Here is a 16166-nt window from a genome sequence, read left to right on the forward strand (position 1 = left end):
CCCAAGGGCAGGGTGTGTTGTAAGCATAAGGTAGGACAAGCCCTGATGTGCGTGGCATGTCCTAATAGTGAATTACCGCCATTTTCGTTGTTCACTATTGTAAGGCTACCCTGTTCTCATAGGCCAGAATGGGCGGTTAGGATTATTACATCCTATGATCCTAACCGACACAGGGAACATGGTAGAAGATCGAGTTTAGTATGCCTGAACTCGGAATAATAAGGTACATCTTTTCGTAAGGTTTATTTAAATATTCTGCGTTTGCAAATGTCACTTTTAGAAAGTTGGCCTTTGCTTGCCTAACCATTTCAGTCCGCCTCTGCATGATGTGTATCTGCTGTCTGGCTTGCGTGAGTGACAGGGCTGGGGGAACCCAGATGGGCAGGGCTAGGTAGCCTGGTGGTGAATAGGAAGATTGAAAGGTAGATGGGTGGGAGGAGTACACCTGGACTCTGAATAGGACAGTGCTCTGCCACCACAATGCCGGCTCCGCCCCCTGTGGAGCGTCTGATCACCCTGCCCTGCACTCTGAAAGAAGAAGCCTGCATCGCGTCAACAAAGTGCTCCAGAGCCGGACTGAACTAGGCATGGGCCCCCCCTGGGAGGACAAAAGAAATGCAGTATAAATGTAGGAGCCCTGCTCCTAAGAAATCAGATCCGCTTTTGACCAAGAAGAATCTCTGCCTGAGGAGGAGGCACCGGGAAAGCTGTAAGGAGGAAGACTGTCCCTATCCTGGGTGACTGGCCTGCAGTGGTGACCTTGCTGCCAAAGGAGAGAAGAGGAACCTTTTGCTGAAGACTTTGCTTTATTTATACTTTCAAGACTTGTGCTGTTCAAAACCATCTCCAAGGGCTTGGAAGCGAGCTTGCCCCCTGAACTGAGCGCCAGGACCATTGGGCTCAATCTGACCTTCACTCGCCCGCCGCTGGACTGTGGTGTTCCTTCCCTCGCCGGAGTCGTGACTCTCGTGCCCCCCAGCCCCTCCTTGAGCCGTGACCTGACTGCTGAGCCGCTCCTGCCTTGGGAAGAGCCTCGCTCGATCTGAGCCACTCCCCCGACGCCGTGCTGGGCTGCCCGTCACCTCGCTCGCCGGAGGCTCACTGTGCACTTTCACCCCTCCCGCCGGAATCGGCGTTGTGAGCATCCTCAAACCCGAACGGCCCGGACGCAGACTGCGTGCCCGGCTGCCCCGCTTTGTTCACATGCCACCTGCAACACCTCGCTCTTGCCGTGAGCCTGAAGGATCAGACCCCCATCGTGAAGTGTGGGAGCCCCGGACGCCGCCTCGCCCTTGAAATGAAATGAAATGAAATGAAAAAAGGATTTCTAAAGCGCATGGCTGCCCTTGAGCGTCCCAGCGCTAAATAATACACAGAGCCACTATCCCAGGAAACCAAGAGGAAACCTACAGAGGGAAAAGATAGGTCTTCAATACTTTACGGAATTTTGCCAAATTAGGTTCTTTACGCAGGGCCATCGGTAAGGCATTCCATAATTGACCCGCATTAATGGAAAACCGACGTCCACCCGTTTTCTTCTTTTTTGCTTTGGGTATCACAACCAGATTCCCATCTTCAGAGTGAAGGGCTCACGCAGGTTTATAGGGGCGGACCAAATCTCTTAGAATGGGGGGACCCGAACCTTGTAAAGCTTTAAACACTATGCAGAGGGATTTGAATTTAATACGCGCTCGAATTGGTAGCCAATGCAAGGCCTTCAAGGCAGGCCGAGCCGAAGAACTTTTGGCAGTACCAGTGAGCATACGCGCAGCTGCATTCTGCGCTCTTTGGAGCACATTCAATGTGGATTCAGGTGCCGCAAGAAAAAGGGCATTGCTGTAGTCAAGCCTCGAGAGCACCAATCCCTGCACCAATAGTCTCCTAGAATTATCAGGGAGAAGCGACAAGATTTTTCGAGCTGACCGAAGCAGCCCGTAGCACGTCCCCGCCACACGTTTGGCTTGAGTAATCATAGACAACTCAGGTTCCAGCCATACCCCGAGACTTTTTATGGCCTCCTTAGGGGCTGGGGGGACACCCAGACTGGCCGGCCACATACATTTGGGCAGTGACGTGCACAGATTGCCAAGGAGCATCAGCTCCGTTTTCGACCCATTCAGTTTTAGCCGGGAGTCCGACATCCATGCCAAGATGTTAGTAAGGCAAGCAGCAAACTTCACCCCCTGGGTTTCCGACAGGGACAGAGAGACCATCAATTGAGTGTCGTCTGCATAGGTTGCCATTATCACCCCAAAGGGTGCCACCACCTCCTCCAGTGGGGCCATATAGACGTTAAAAAGCGTAGGGCTCAATGAAGAGCCCTGCGGGACTCCACACTGAAGGGGGGTAGGCAAAGATCTAAAATTGCCATTGCAAACCTGGTAGGAACGACCATTCAAATATGACTTAAACCACTGAAGGGCCGACCCTCCTACTCCAATCTCTCCCAAACGGTGGATCAGAATATTATGGTCCACCGTGTCGAAAGCAGCGCTTAGATCCAGGAGGACCAACGCAGCGGATCCTCCCGAATCTAAGATGCATCTGCCTTCCTCAACCATTGATATCAAAGCCGAGTCGGTTTCCTGACCTGGGCGGAAGCCAGTCTGCGTCCGTTCTAGCAAGTTATTAGCTTCCAAGAAGCATGAGAGCTGGCGATTGACAAACTTCTCAGCGATCTTATTCAGGCCAGGCAGAAGCGAGATGGGACGGTAATTTGCCAGATCAGTAGGGTCAAGGTCGGGCTTTTTCAAAAGTGCCTTGACAGAGGCCTGCTTCCAACTGGGAGGAACTATGCCATGGGTGAAGGAGGCATTCAGAAGGTCAGTTGCAGGACCGGCAATGAGGTCCCCAAATTGTTTGAGGATCCGGATGGGCATGGGGTCCGACGGGGAGCCACTCTTCAGAGCTAAGAGCTCCTCACAGAAATCCTCCCTTGAAATGGGAGGGATTATGCCTAGTCCCTTCACAGCTGAGACCACCTCAGGGGCTGCTATGCCCATCTTTCCTGAACTAAGGGGAAGGCTGGCTAAGATGTTCCGTATTTTGGAATCAAAAAACTGAGCCAGCTGATTGCATTTGTTAGAATTCACCACCTGAGAGGTCGGAGGAGTGGGGACCATGAGAAGCTCTTTAAGAATCTTATAGGTTTCCCTTGAAGAACTGCCTGCCTTACTTATTCTATCCTCAAAATGGGCGGCCTTAGTAAATTTACGTGCAGCCTTGTAGGATCTCATGGCTTCACGATAATTGTCTTTGCTATTGACGGCCCAGTCCTTCCGCCATTCCCGTTCAAGCCTTTTGCAGTTCTTTCTCATCCTCCCCAGCTCTGGGGTATACCAAGACGACTTGTGGCTGTTACTTTTATTTGTGAACTTTTTGACAGGCAGAACTGCATCTAAAGCTTGGCAAAGCCAGTCATGGAAAGCAATGTCAGCTTCCACTGGACCACGTCCAGGGGAGGGAGTAGACACAGCAAGAGTACGTGAGAGACTGTCAGTAGAAAGTTGAGACCAAATTCTCTTATAAATAGGGGGTGTCTTCTGGTGCTGAGAAAGAGAAGGGTCCAAGCTGACATTCAGCTCCCCTGACACCAGGAAATGATCCGACGAAGAGCCGCTGAAATCCCGCACCCGCCTTCGCGTCAAGAAACAAGGTACTGTACTTACGAACTCAACCGCGAGCTCACATCGGATCCAGGGTCCGCAACGTTCTGATTTCCCTGTCGTCTGCCGCGTGCTTCCCGGTTGCCGCCTCAGTGCAAAGTGCGCTGAGGCCCCCAGTCACCTTTGTGCCTGCCTAAGAACTTTCCGTAACAAAGAGGACTTTACCGTATTTATAGGAATTGTGGCCCCACCGTTTTACCGTTACTGGGCTTTGTACTGAATCTGCTGAAACTATATAAAAGCCTTATTTTCAGATACAACCTGATTGGTGTCAGTTTGTGGTGCATGCAAGGGGTTTACTGTATGTGTAATTGCAATTGCTTAACCATGTACGCCTGAGGTTTAGCCTGGACTGCTCGCGCCACGCACCTAGAGGGTGAGCAGGGGTTATTCTGAGGAGTCATCCTTCGCCCTGACTAGAGGTAAGGGGTCCCTGCTTGTCACTGGTACTTACCCGCACCAACCAGAGTCCCCTCATTTCTAACATTGGTGGCAGCAGTGAGGATTTTCGGATTTGCATTTGTAGTTGGCATATAGTGAATCATTGATTGCCACATAGAGAGTGCAGACCAGTAACGCAGCCACAATACTACTGTCTTTTTGCTTTGCCAAGAATCTCCGTTTTTGAGAAACCATGCCTGGTTCACTCCCTGCAGAAAGGGCAGCCTCTATAGTCTCTGGAATGGACGATGTAGATTGGGGAGAAGGCGCACTTGCGAGCTACACAAATGAAGATTTAAAAGGTTTTTGCTCCAAGTTCAGAATTGCCCAAACTGGATTGAAAAACAAGGCCCAACTTGTAAAGGCGCTGAGGGCCTGGTATGAGTCAAGGGCACCAGAGAATATGGTGGAATTGGGTCACCCAGAAAGCGTCCATGAGTTCACCAGAGGCCTGTCGCCAGAAGAGTTGGCAGACAGGGCAGGAACCAGGGCACATGAAGTAGAGATGACAAAGCTTAATGGGCAGATGGATATGGACAAACAAAGATTAGCCATGGAAGAAAGAAAAACCAAATGGAACATGAGATGAAGCTGAGGGAGCTGGAGCTGCAAGCGAAAAGTTTGGAGCTCAATCCCTCTGGTGGCAGCACACCGCCAGTGCAGGCAGAATCAAGGGTATATATTCCTAAAGATGTGGTTAAGGAGTTTTTTAAGAATGATGACATAGGGCAGTGGTTCAAAGCCTACGAAGTAGCCATGTTCTCCCACCGGGTCCCAGAGAAGGATTAGGGCGCGGGGTTGTGGGGACAGTTCTTGAGTGAAGGGCGGGACATACTGCTAGATTTGGTCTCAGAAGTGTATAACTCTTACCCCCATATTAAGGATGCTCTAATGACTAGGTATGGGTTAACTCCTGAAATGTATAGACAGAGGTTTAGGGGTTGCACTAAGATTCCCAATAGTACGTATGTGGAGTATGTGACTTTTTTTTGCAGAGCACTGGATGGTTGGGTAAAGGGTAGCAAGGTTAATGATTATCAAGGTGTTAGAATACGGGTTCTCTGGTTGGCACAGGTAGGTACTTGTGACAAGCAGGGAACCTTTCCTCTAGTCAGGGTAGGTGTAGGAGAGTAGGGTCTGCTTTCTATGTTCACCCCCACTTTTTGCTTTTGCTTCACTGGTTTTCGACTTAGATGTGGCTGTGGGCCTGCTAATCCGACCCACAGCCCAGCTGTTCTCTCTCTAAATTCATACTATGTACTTTAGGTACATAACCCAATTGGTAAGGATCACCTTCTAGGGCCCTGTACAGTGTACCTTAGGTACCCAGGGCATAGGTGTACCCTAGGCCTACCAGGGGCTGCAGCATGTATTATGCCACCCCTGGATGGCCTTCCATTATGACACAACTGGCTGATCACTCAGGTGGGGCAAGGTCGTGTAATCACCCCTTGCTTAGGTGTAGTATTCCTATACCTACCTTATATATAGACACATGGGTAACCTATCAGTCACTCCTATGGCAGGCCTTAACAATCCTGAAGGCAGAGTGCTTGGTAACATGTGAGATGGTGCTCTAGCATGAGCTGAGCATGTCTGCAGCTTTCAGAACCATGTCCTTATAGCTGTTCTATGATATCGCCTACCATATACTCTTAAAGTGCCTTATAATCCTCGCGGTTATGGTAACTATGGTTTGGCTTTATCAAAACATGTTGTGTAAGGTGTCTAACACTTTGGAATACTACCCCCACACCATTTCTGGCGATGAGGATAGTATTCCTCCCTTCTAGAGGGAGAAGACATGTTGAAGACCTACTACCCGGTTAAAGTTAACCAGAGCCCCAGCATCACAAAATGGATGCTGCTGCCACAGACACAAGTCTGACCTCCTGCTGCTGGGAGTCCTTCCAGCGAGGGAGGCTTGGACAATAGGTTCCCTGCCTTGGGAGGTGCTAGCACCACCCTAGACAGGCCTTAGTGTATTGGGGCAGGGAGGGATGAATGAAACAAGCCACTGCCTGGGGCACACAAGGTGTCCCACGCATAATCCAGTTCAAACCGGTGCTGGGGCACTCCAGCCCCAGTCCTGGCGCGAAACTGGACAAAGGGAAGGGGGTGTAACCACCCCCCTCCCTGGTCCCACCCATAGGAGGGACCTAGCAGGTAACCCAGCCCCCCAGATTAGTATAAGAGTGGGAGCTGAGTCCCTAGGACTTTGGATTATCCTGATAACTGAAACTTGAACAGAAACTCTGGACCTTCGACATTCGACTACGGAAGAAGACTGAAGAATCTCCCTTGAGGCCAAGGAGTGGCCACCCTGTGCAAACAGGCACCCTCAATCGACCTGCCGTTTGCTTTGCTCAATGTTCTACGAGGAACCGACTGCAGAGCCCGACCAGCGCCTTGACTTCCAGACTTCTCCGACCCTGATCCACATCCACAGCAAAGCTGAGATCCGCGGAGGCGACGAGAGACGTGGGACCGGCTACCTGGGAAAATTGGCTACTTGCATCCAGCGCAGCTTCTGAGGCATCCTCGAAGTTGTGCTCTGGGGATTGAGAAGCCCCAACCCCGAGCACCATCTGCACTGAAGATCAGCCCTTCACACTCCACAAGTTCTGTGTGGGGCCCTTCTGCATTTTCCTGCTCGACGCGTCTGTCCGGTTGCTTGCCGGTTGGCTAGTGACCTCTGCGACAACGAACCTTTGACTTTCCACCGCTGGTTTGGCTCCTCCAGACTGGCCCTTGCTTCCCTGCGAAAGAGAAGCACCTCAGGCCTTCCTGGTCTGCAAGAGAAGCAAATCCTTCATTCTGTGTGGGTTGCGCTTGTCAAGGCTTGTTGTGTCCAAACTCGACATCGACGCCGCCGACAGCAAGAGCCCTCGTGGGACAGCTCGCCTCCTGGTTCTGGTCGTCCGACGCCTCCTGGTACCCGTGGCTGCTGCGACAAGCTTCACATCTTCACCTGCATCTTCACGACATCGCCTGGTTCCTTCCTGGTTCCTTCCCGGCTCCTGGCTGGTGACCTAGACTCTGTCCCCTCTGCTTGCAGGTATCCTCCTTCTTGATTCCATTCTTGGGATCCACCGGACACTCTTCACTGACTGCCTGTCAGCATCTATTCTTCAGGCATCCATAGGAGTCGACGACGAAACCCGACGCAAGTTCACACCTATGCACCCGCAGCCCGTGGGCTAGGTAACTGGAGTACTCCGGTGCTCACAAGGGTATTGACTATCCTAGTGTCTAGTTTCCAAGTCTCTAACTCCTAGTTCCTTCCGAAGTGTCCTAAAACTCTTAATTTCTAAATATTACTATTTCTATCCACTTTAACGCATTACTCGTGAGTCTTTCCACTCTGCACCTGAATCCCGTGGGCCTCCCACTGCCTAGCAACTGATAGGATAGTGTAGCCCCAGCGATTCCCTAGGCCTAGGCCTAACCTGTGTTCGTGACAGTGGTTCTTATATCACTTACTTAGTATATGGTTTGCGTGGCCCCTAGGGCCTAACTGTATTACTTACCTGTGTGACTTATGTATGCTTAAATAAGACTGTGTTGTACTTACCTCGAATCTCATAAAGAGTGCTAAGGGTATTTTGACTAGAATAAATACATTCTATTTTTATATATATCTGTTGTGGTGTCCTTTCATTTGGTATTAAAGGGATTGCAAATGGTATAACAGCTGGCTTCACATGCCATACAGAGTTTAGCCTAAGACTGCTCTTGTCCATGCTACCACTAGGATAGCAGGTCTATAAGGTTGACTTTACAACCAATCACCATAAGGGTTGTTTGGACTGATACAAGGTGTACACTAGAACTAGTGACATCATATATCAGGCCAACTTCTCACAGTAGGGGGATACACTCCAATAATAACCCCTGCTCACCCTCTAGGTAGCTTGGCGCGAGCAGACAAGGCATTATCTCAGGGCGTTCAGGTTAAGCATTTGTAGATACCCACACAGTAATACAGTGACCCTCCACAAATGGACTCCACAGAGGATATATATCAAAAATAATTTATATAGAATTATCAGGCTTAGCACAAGACCAAATAACGTTTAAGCAGGCCACAATACTTAGTTTCAAAGAGTTCTTCAGTTTAGCGTACTTTTACAGTTCTGTGCGCGTCGTCCCTCTTCGTACGCGTCGTACACAGGCTTTGGGACGGGTCGTACACGCACTGCAGGCGCTTCGGGTGAAGCGTACACCCTACGGTGCGAACGGGCACAGTACCTTGATGCTTGGTGAGTTCGTCACGGACACTTCCTTGGCAGCAGGCATACAGTACGGTGCGAAGTCCTCCAGGCGGCGCGTACTACGGTACGGGAGACCTTGGGTGTGCGCGACTCAGGGGACGGGGTGAAAGTACGGTCCGTACTGTCAGTCATTCGGGTACGCGACGTACCGGGATCGCTGATCTTCACTTGGACTGCTGAGACAGGCGAACAGTACGCTCCGGACGGGAGACGTACGCGACCACCACACGTACTACAGCCTTTCCCAAAGCAGGGGAGAGGCGCGTACAGTGATAGTACGGTTCGTAGGGGGATGCGAGCTGGTACGGTGATGTCCTTCAATTACGGTTCGAGCTCGTAGGGGCAATAACTCGCATTGCTTGGGCTGGTAGCACCTTCCTTCGCGGTGCGAGCTACGGCTCGTAGAGGGGCCAAAGACGCGTTGTTCGTGCCGGACAGCGGGATATCAGCTCACAGGGAGTACGCCGCGATCAGCGAGGCATACACAGCAGTTCGACGCGAAGATGTGAGAAAAATGGTCCGTTTTCCAAGGCGATTTCACGGCGGTGAAGTCCACTGTTCCTGATTCGTTCAAGGGGCAAGCTCACTCACAAGCCCTTGGAGATCTTCAGCACAAGTCAGATAAAAGTCTCTTTAGTCTTTGTTCCTCTTCTTCAGCAGCAAGGCAACCACTGCAGGCCAATCCCTCAGGTCAGGGACAGTACTCCTCCATGCAGCTTTCCCAGATCCTTCTCGTCGTTCAGAGGTTTCTTCTTGGCAGGACAGGATCTAATTTCTTGGGAGCAGGGCTCCTACATTTATACAGCAATTCTTTTGTTCTGCCAGGCCAGGGGGCCCTAGCCTAGTCCAGTCCGGTTTCTGAGCACTTTGTTTTTGCAATACAGGCTGTTTCTTTCAGGGTGCAGGGCAGAGCCATCAGATGCTCCACAGGGGGCAGAGCCAGCATTGTGGTGGCAGAGCACACTCCTATTCAGAGTCCAGGTGTACTCCTCCCACCCATCTATCTGCCAATCTTCCAATTCACCACCAGGCTACCTAGCCCTGCCCATCTGGATTTCCCCAGCCCTGTCACTCACACAAGCCAGACAGCAGATACACATCACGCAGAGGTGGGCTGAAATGGTTAGGCAAGCAAAGGCCAACTTTCTAAAAGTGGCATTTGCAAACGCCGAATATTAAAAAAAACCTTACTAAAAGATGTACCTTATTATTCTGAGTTCAGGCATACTAAACTCGATTTCCTACCATGTTCCCTGGACATGTTAGGATCATAGGATGTAACAATCTTAACAGCCCATTCTGGTCCTAGGAGAACAGGTAGCCTTACAATAGTGAAAAACGAAAATGTCTGTAATTCACTATTAGGACATGTCACACACATCAGGGTTTGTCCTACCTTATGCTTACAATGCACCCTGCCCTTGGGCCTACCATAGGGGTGACTAATATGAAGTTAAGGGAAGGTTTAGGGACTGGCAAGTGTGTGCACTTGCGCAGTCAGCATGACAGTACCAAACTGCACGCAGGTTCTGCAATGGCAGACCCTAGACATATTTTACCAGGCCACTTCTGGGGGTGGCACAACCACTGCTGCAAGCCCACCAGCGGCATTTGTATTTACACGCCCTGGCACTCCTGGTGCACTTTACTGGGGTCTGATAGTAAACCAAATAAGCCAATCATGGAATCCAACCAATATATACATTTTACATAGGGAGCACTTGCACTGTGGCACTGGTTGGCAGTGGCACAATGCTCTGAGCGGCCAACACCATAAAAACACATGAGGCACAGCGACAAAAAGTGGAAGGGAGACTCACGCCAAGGTGCCAGGTCTAACATGTGTCCCCTCCAGCTGAAAAGTGGGGAGAACTAGCCTACCCCAGGGAGTTCCTCATCACTAAGGCGGAAAAATCTGGACAGACCGTCAGCATTGGCGTGATCTGTACCAGGGCGATGTTCCACCGTGAAATCCATACCCTGTAGCGAAATGGACCACCTCAACAGATTTGGATTCTCACCCCTCATTTGCATCAACCATCTGAGGGGCCTGTGGTCTGTCTGAACCCGGAAGTGAGACCCAAACAGGTAGGGTCTTAGCTTCTTCAGTGCCCAGGCCACAGCAAATGCCTCACGCTTAATAGCACTCCATCTCTGTTCCCGTGGTAGTAACCTCCTGCTAATAAAGGCTACAGGTTGATCTAGGCCCTCTTCATTAATCTGTGAAAGAACAGCCCCCACACCAAGCTCTGAAGCGTCTGTCTGAACGATAAACTCTTTGGAGAAGTTGGGAGCCAAAACACGGGCGCCGTGCACATAGCAGCTTTCAAGGCCTCAAAAGATTTCTGACAGGTGTCAGTCCAAATCACATTCCTGGGCTGCTTCCTTGAAGTCAGCGCTGTCAAGGGGGCAACAATGTTGCCATACCCCTTGACAAACCTCCTGTAGTACCCGGTGAGACCTAGGAAGGTTCTCACCTCTGTCTGGGTTTTGGGCGACTCCCAATTCAGGAGTTTCTATCTTGGGTTGAAGGGGTGCCACCTGGCCACTCCCAACCTGGTGCCCCAAGTACACCACTGAACCCTACCCGATCTGGCACTTACTCGCCTTGATCGTGAGGCCTGCCCTCCGCAGCGCCATCAACACTTCCCAGAGGTGGCGCAGGTGTTCCTCCCACGTGGAGCTGAACACTGCGATGTCATCCAGGTAGGCTGCACTGAACGAATCCAGTCCAACCAACACCTGGTTGACCAACCTCTGGAAGGTGGCAGGGCATTCTTCATCCCAAAGGGCATAACCCGGAACTGGTAATGCCCATCAGGGGTGGAAAATGCTGACCTCTCTTTGGCCCCATCGGTCAAGGCGATCTGCCAATACCCAGACGTTAAATCAAACGTGCTGAGGTAGTTGGCAGCCCCTAGCCGATCTATGAGCTCATCAGCTCTGGGGATGGGGTGTGCGTCAGTCCTGGTGACCGAATTGAGTCCTCTGTAGTCCACACAGAACCGGAGTTCGGGTGTGGCTCCCGGCGCTGCAGCCTTTGGGACCAAGACCACTGGGCTGGCCCAAGGACTGCTTGAGGACTCAATTACCCCAAGGGCAAACATCTTGGAGACCTCCTCCTTGATGCAGGCCCTTACCCTGTCAGTCACCCTGTAGGCCTTGTGCCGCACAGGTGTACTATCCCCAGTGTCCACATCATGGACACACCAATCAGTGACACCAGGAATCAGGGAAAACAGGTCAGAAAATTGTCCCAGTAACTGGCGACAATCGTTCTGTTGCTCAGGGGTCAGGGTGGAAGAGAGGATGACACCATCCACTGACCCATCTTGTTCCTTGGCTGACAGGAGGTCAGGAAGAGGCTCGGTCTCCTCCTCCATACCAGCATCTGTCGCTAAGAGCATGCCCACTTGGGACCTCTCCAAGTCGGGCTTGAGGCGGTTGACATGAAGGACCCTTAAGGGGTTCCTTGGAGACCGCAAGTCCACCAAATAGGTAACAGGACTCTTGCGCTCCACAACCTCAAAGGGACCGGTCCACTTATCCTGGAGCGCACAGGGCTCCATGGGGGCCAAGACCCATACCTTCTGTCCAGGCTGAAGCTCTACCACATTGGCATTCTGGTCTTACCACCGCTTCATCTCCTCCTGGCTGGCTTCCAGGTTTGCCTCAGCAAGTTCCCTAAAATGCCTAGTCTGGTTCCTGAAGGCCAGCATGTAGCTATATACATTCTGGGGAGGTTTCCTGGGAGATTGCTCCCAGCCTTCCTTGACCAGACTTAGAGGTCCTCTCACTGGGTGGCCATACAGGAGCTCAAAGGGGCTGAACCCTAGAGACTTCTGTGGCACCTCTCTGTAAGCAAAGAGAAGGCATGGTAAGAGGACGTCCCACTTACGCCTCATGGGTTCCTCAAGACCCATTATCATGCCCTTTAGGGTTCGGTTGAATCTCTCAACCAACCCGTTTCCTTGGGGGTGGTAAGGTGTGGTGAACTTGTAGGTTACACCACACTCTTGCCAAAGGGATTTCATATATTTGGATATGAAATTGGTACCCCGGTCAGACACCACCTCTAGAGGGAATCCCACTCTGGAGAAAATTCCCATCAGCGCACGTCCCACCACGGGGGCCGTCACTGTCCTCAGAGGGATGGCTTCCGGGTATCGGGTGGCAAGGTCCACCAGGACCAGGATGAACCTATTGCCCATCGCTGTCCTGGGGTCCAGTGGCCCGACAATGTCAATCCCCACTCGTTGGAATGGCGTACCGACCACAGGGAATGGCTGGAGTGGAGCCTTCTGCTTCCTTCCACTCTTCCCACTTGCCTGGCAAGTCTGGCAGGTCCTGCAGTGAGTGTCTGAACTACTGCGCATTTGGGGCCAAAAGAAGTGGGTGACAAGCCTTTCAAAGGTCTTGTCCTGCCCCAAATGTCCTGCCAATGGCACATCGTGAGCCAGCCCCAGTAGGAAGGCTCTGAAGCGCTGGGGTACCACCAGCACACGGGCTGACCCAGGCTCAGCAACCTTAGGCTCAGAATTCAGGCGGTCGTTCTCCCAGTAAATGAAATGTGTTCCAGACTGATCACCGTTGGCCTGGTCTGCCGCCTGCTGCCGCATACCCACGAGAGAAGGGCATTATTTCTGCTCCCTGCAGAATTCTTCTCTGGAGGGTCCTCCTTCTTGCTGCCAATGGGTCAGCTCAGGCAGGTCCCTCAGTTCAGCTATCTGTTCCCCTGTAGGTTCCAGGGCATCCCCCTCAAAGTCTGCTTCCTCCTGGACCGTGGGAACTTCGGGGCCGGCTTCCTGCGCCCCCTGCCTCTTCTCCCTAAGGCAGGTTCCTGGGCCTCCCTCTCAGGCTCCAGGTCATCTTGAGCACCTCTACTCGCTGTCATGGACTGTGTGGTGACACACGCCCAATCTGGCATACCCAACATCTCCAGGTGACCACTCCGCTCCACCTTAGCCCAAGGTGAGCTCTCCAGATCGTTCCCTAACAGACAGTCTACAGGCATGGCGGGCCTCACAGCTACCTGAAGAGTACCAGAGACCCCCCCCCACTCAAAGGGAACCTGAGCCACCGGGCAGTGACTCTCGGTGTTGTCGGCGGCAACAACCGGATAGAATGCTCCTGGGACAACCTGCTCCTGAGACACCAGGTGGCGCTTGACAGCCATCACACTGGCACCTGTGTTTCTGAGAGCTTCAACCCTATGACCATTTATGGTCACCCACTGCCTGTATTTTTTAGTGTTCTCAGGCAGCTGGGTTTTGGGGACCACTTCACGGTCTCCTAATGAGACCAGGGACATTTCTACAGAACCCCACCCACCTTGGACACCCATTTATCCACCCAGAGCTACACTAGCCGTCTGCCGGGGGGTTGCACCAGTGGGTGCTGGTTTACCAAACTGGCGACACTTGGGATCATTGGCAAAATGACCCAGCTCACCACATCTGTAACAGGTTGGGGGCCCTCTTTGAACAGGGGTACCTGTCGGGCCCCAGTCGGTTTCTGGGGTGGGGGGAGGCTGAGAACCTTTCCCTTGGTTCCCTTGGGGATTACTTTGGGGCCTCTTCTGGAATTCCCTCTGTTTTCCCTTGTCCCCCCCGCTCTTCTGCTGGGGACCCTGCCCACCTTTGGCGGAGTCTCCCACGGAACCCTTGTGAACCCTGGTACTGACCCAGCGGTCCGCCTCCTCAGCAAGCTTCCTAGGGTTAGTCAGCCTACTATCAATCAGGTGTTGGCGTAGCTCAGGAAAACAATTACTGGACAAGTGCTCCCATGCCATTAAATCAAGAAGCCCTTGAAAATTATCAACATTGCTACCCTTCACCCAACCATCCAGTGCTCTGCAAAAAAAGTCACATACTCCACATACGTACTATTGGGAATCTTAGTGCAACCCCTGAACCTCTGCCTATACATTTCAGGAGTTAACCCATACCTAGCCATTAAAGCATCCTTCATATGGGGGTAAGAGTTATACACATCTGAGGGCAAATCTAGCAGTGTGTCCCGCCCTTCACTCAAGAACCGCCCCCACAACCCCGCTCCCCAATCCTTTTCAGGGACCCGGTGGGAGGACATGGCTACTTCGTAGGCTTTGAACCACTGCCCTATTTCATCATTTTTTTAAAATTCCTTCACTACATCTTTGGGTATGTACACTCTGGACTCTACCTGCACTGGGGGTGTGCTGCCACCAGAGGGCGTGCTTCCCAAGCCCTGGGCTTTCAACTCCAGCTCCCTCAATTTCATTTCATGCTCCATTCGGCTTTTTCTATCTTCCATTTCCAGCCTTTTTTGTTCCATTGCCAGTTGTCCATTTAGTTTCGCCATCTCTAACTCATGAGCTCTGGTTTCCTTCCTGTCAGCCAACTCCTCTGGCGAGAGGCCTCTGCCTGAGCTAGCGATGCTCTCTGCCTGTTCAATTTCCTCCACGTTATTAGAGGGTTTCCTTGACTCCATCCAGGCCCTCAGCACCTTGTAAAGATCTGGTTTGTTCTTACATCCAACAGTGGGGACTTTGAACTTCCTGCAGAAGCCCTTCAGCTGGGCCTTGGTGTAGCTCTCTAGTCTCTCTTCTTCCCATTCAATACCTTCAATGTCAGAGACTACAGATTCTGCTCTCTCCACAACGCTTGAACCACGCATGATTCTTTTAACAACTGGCGATTTCCCAGAAGAATGCGAATTAAAGTAAGTGGTTGCGCTATTGGTCTGCCTTCACTATGTGGCGTTCACCAATCACTGTGTATGTATCACAAATGCAAATTCGTAATCCTCACCGCTGACCACCAATGTTAGAATCCGGGTTCTCTGGTTGGCACAGGTAGGTACTTGTAACAAGCAGGGAACCTTTCCTCTAGTAAGGGTAGGGAGATACACTCCAATAATAACCCCTGCTCACCCTCTAGGTAGCTTGGCGCGAGCAGACAAAGCGTTATCTCAGGGCGTTTAGGTTAAGCATTTGTAGATACCCACACAGTAATACAGTGACCCTCCACAAATGTACTCCACACAGGATATATATCAAAAATACTTTATATAGAATTATCAGGCTTAGCACAAGACCAAATAACGTTTAAGCAGGCCACAATACTTAGTTTCAAAAAGTTCTTCAGTTTAGCGTACTTTTACAGTTCTGTGCGCGTCGTCCCTCTTCGTACGCGTCGTACGCGGTAGACACAGGCTTTGGGACGGGTCGTACACGCACTGCAGGGGCTTCGGGTGAAGCGTACACCCTACGGTGCGAACGGGCACAGTACCTTGATGCTTGGTGAGTTCGTCACGGACACTTCCTTGGCAGCAGGCGTACAGTACGGAGCGAAGACCTCCGGGCGGCGCGTACTACGGTACGGGAGACCTTGGGCGTGCGTGGCTCAGGGGACGGGGCGAAAGTACGGTCCATCCTGTCAGTAATTCGGGTACGCGACGTACCGGGATCGCTGATCTTCACTTGGACTGCTGAGACAGGCGAACAGTACGCTCCGGACGGGAGACGTACGCGACCACCACACGTACTACGGCCTTTCCCAAAGCAGGGGAGAGGCGTGTACAGTGATAGTACGGTTCGTAGGGGGGTGCGAGCTGGTACGGTGATGTCCTTCAATTACGGTTCGAGCTACGGCTCGTAGGGGCAATAACTCGCGTTGCTTGGGCTGGTAGCACCTTCCTTTGCAGTGCGAGCTACGGCTCGTAGAGGGGCCAAAGATGCGTTGTTCGTGCCGGACAGCGGGATATCAGCTCACAGGGAGTACGCCGCGATCAGCGAGGCGTACAC

This window comes from Triturus cristatus, chromosome 1_1 (genome assembly GCF_964204655.1).
Source record: "Triturus cristatus chromosome 1_1, aTriCri1.1, whole genome shotgun sequence".
Taxonomy (NCBI): Eukaryota; Metazoa; Chordata; class Amphibia; order Caudata; family Salamandridae; genus Triturus; species Triturus cristatus.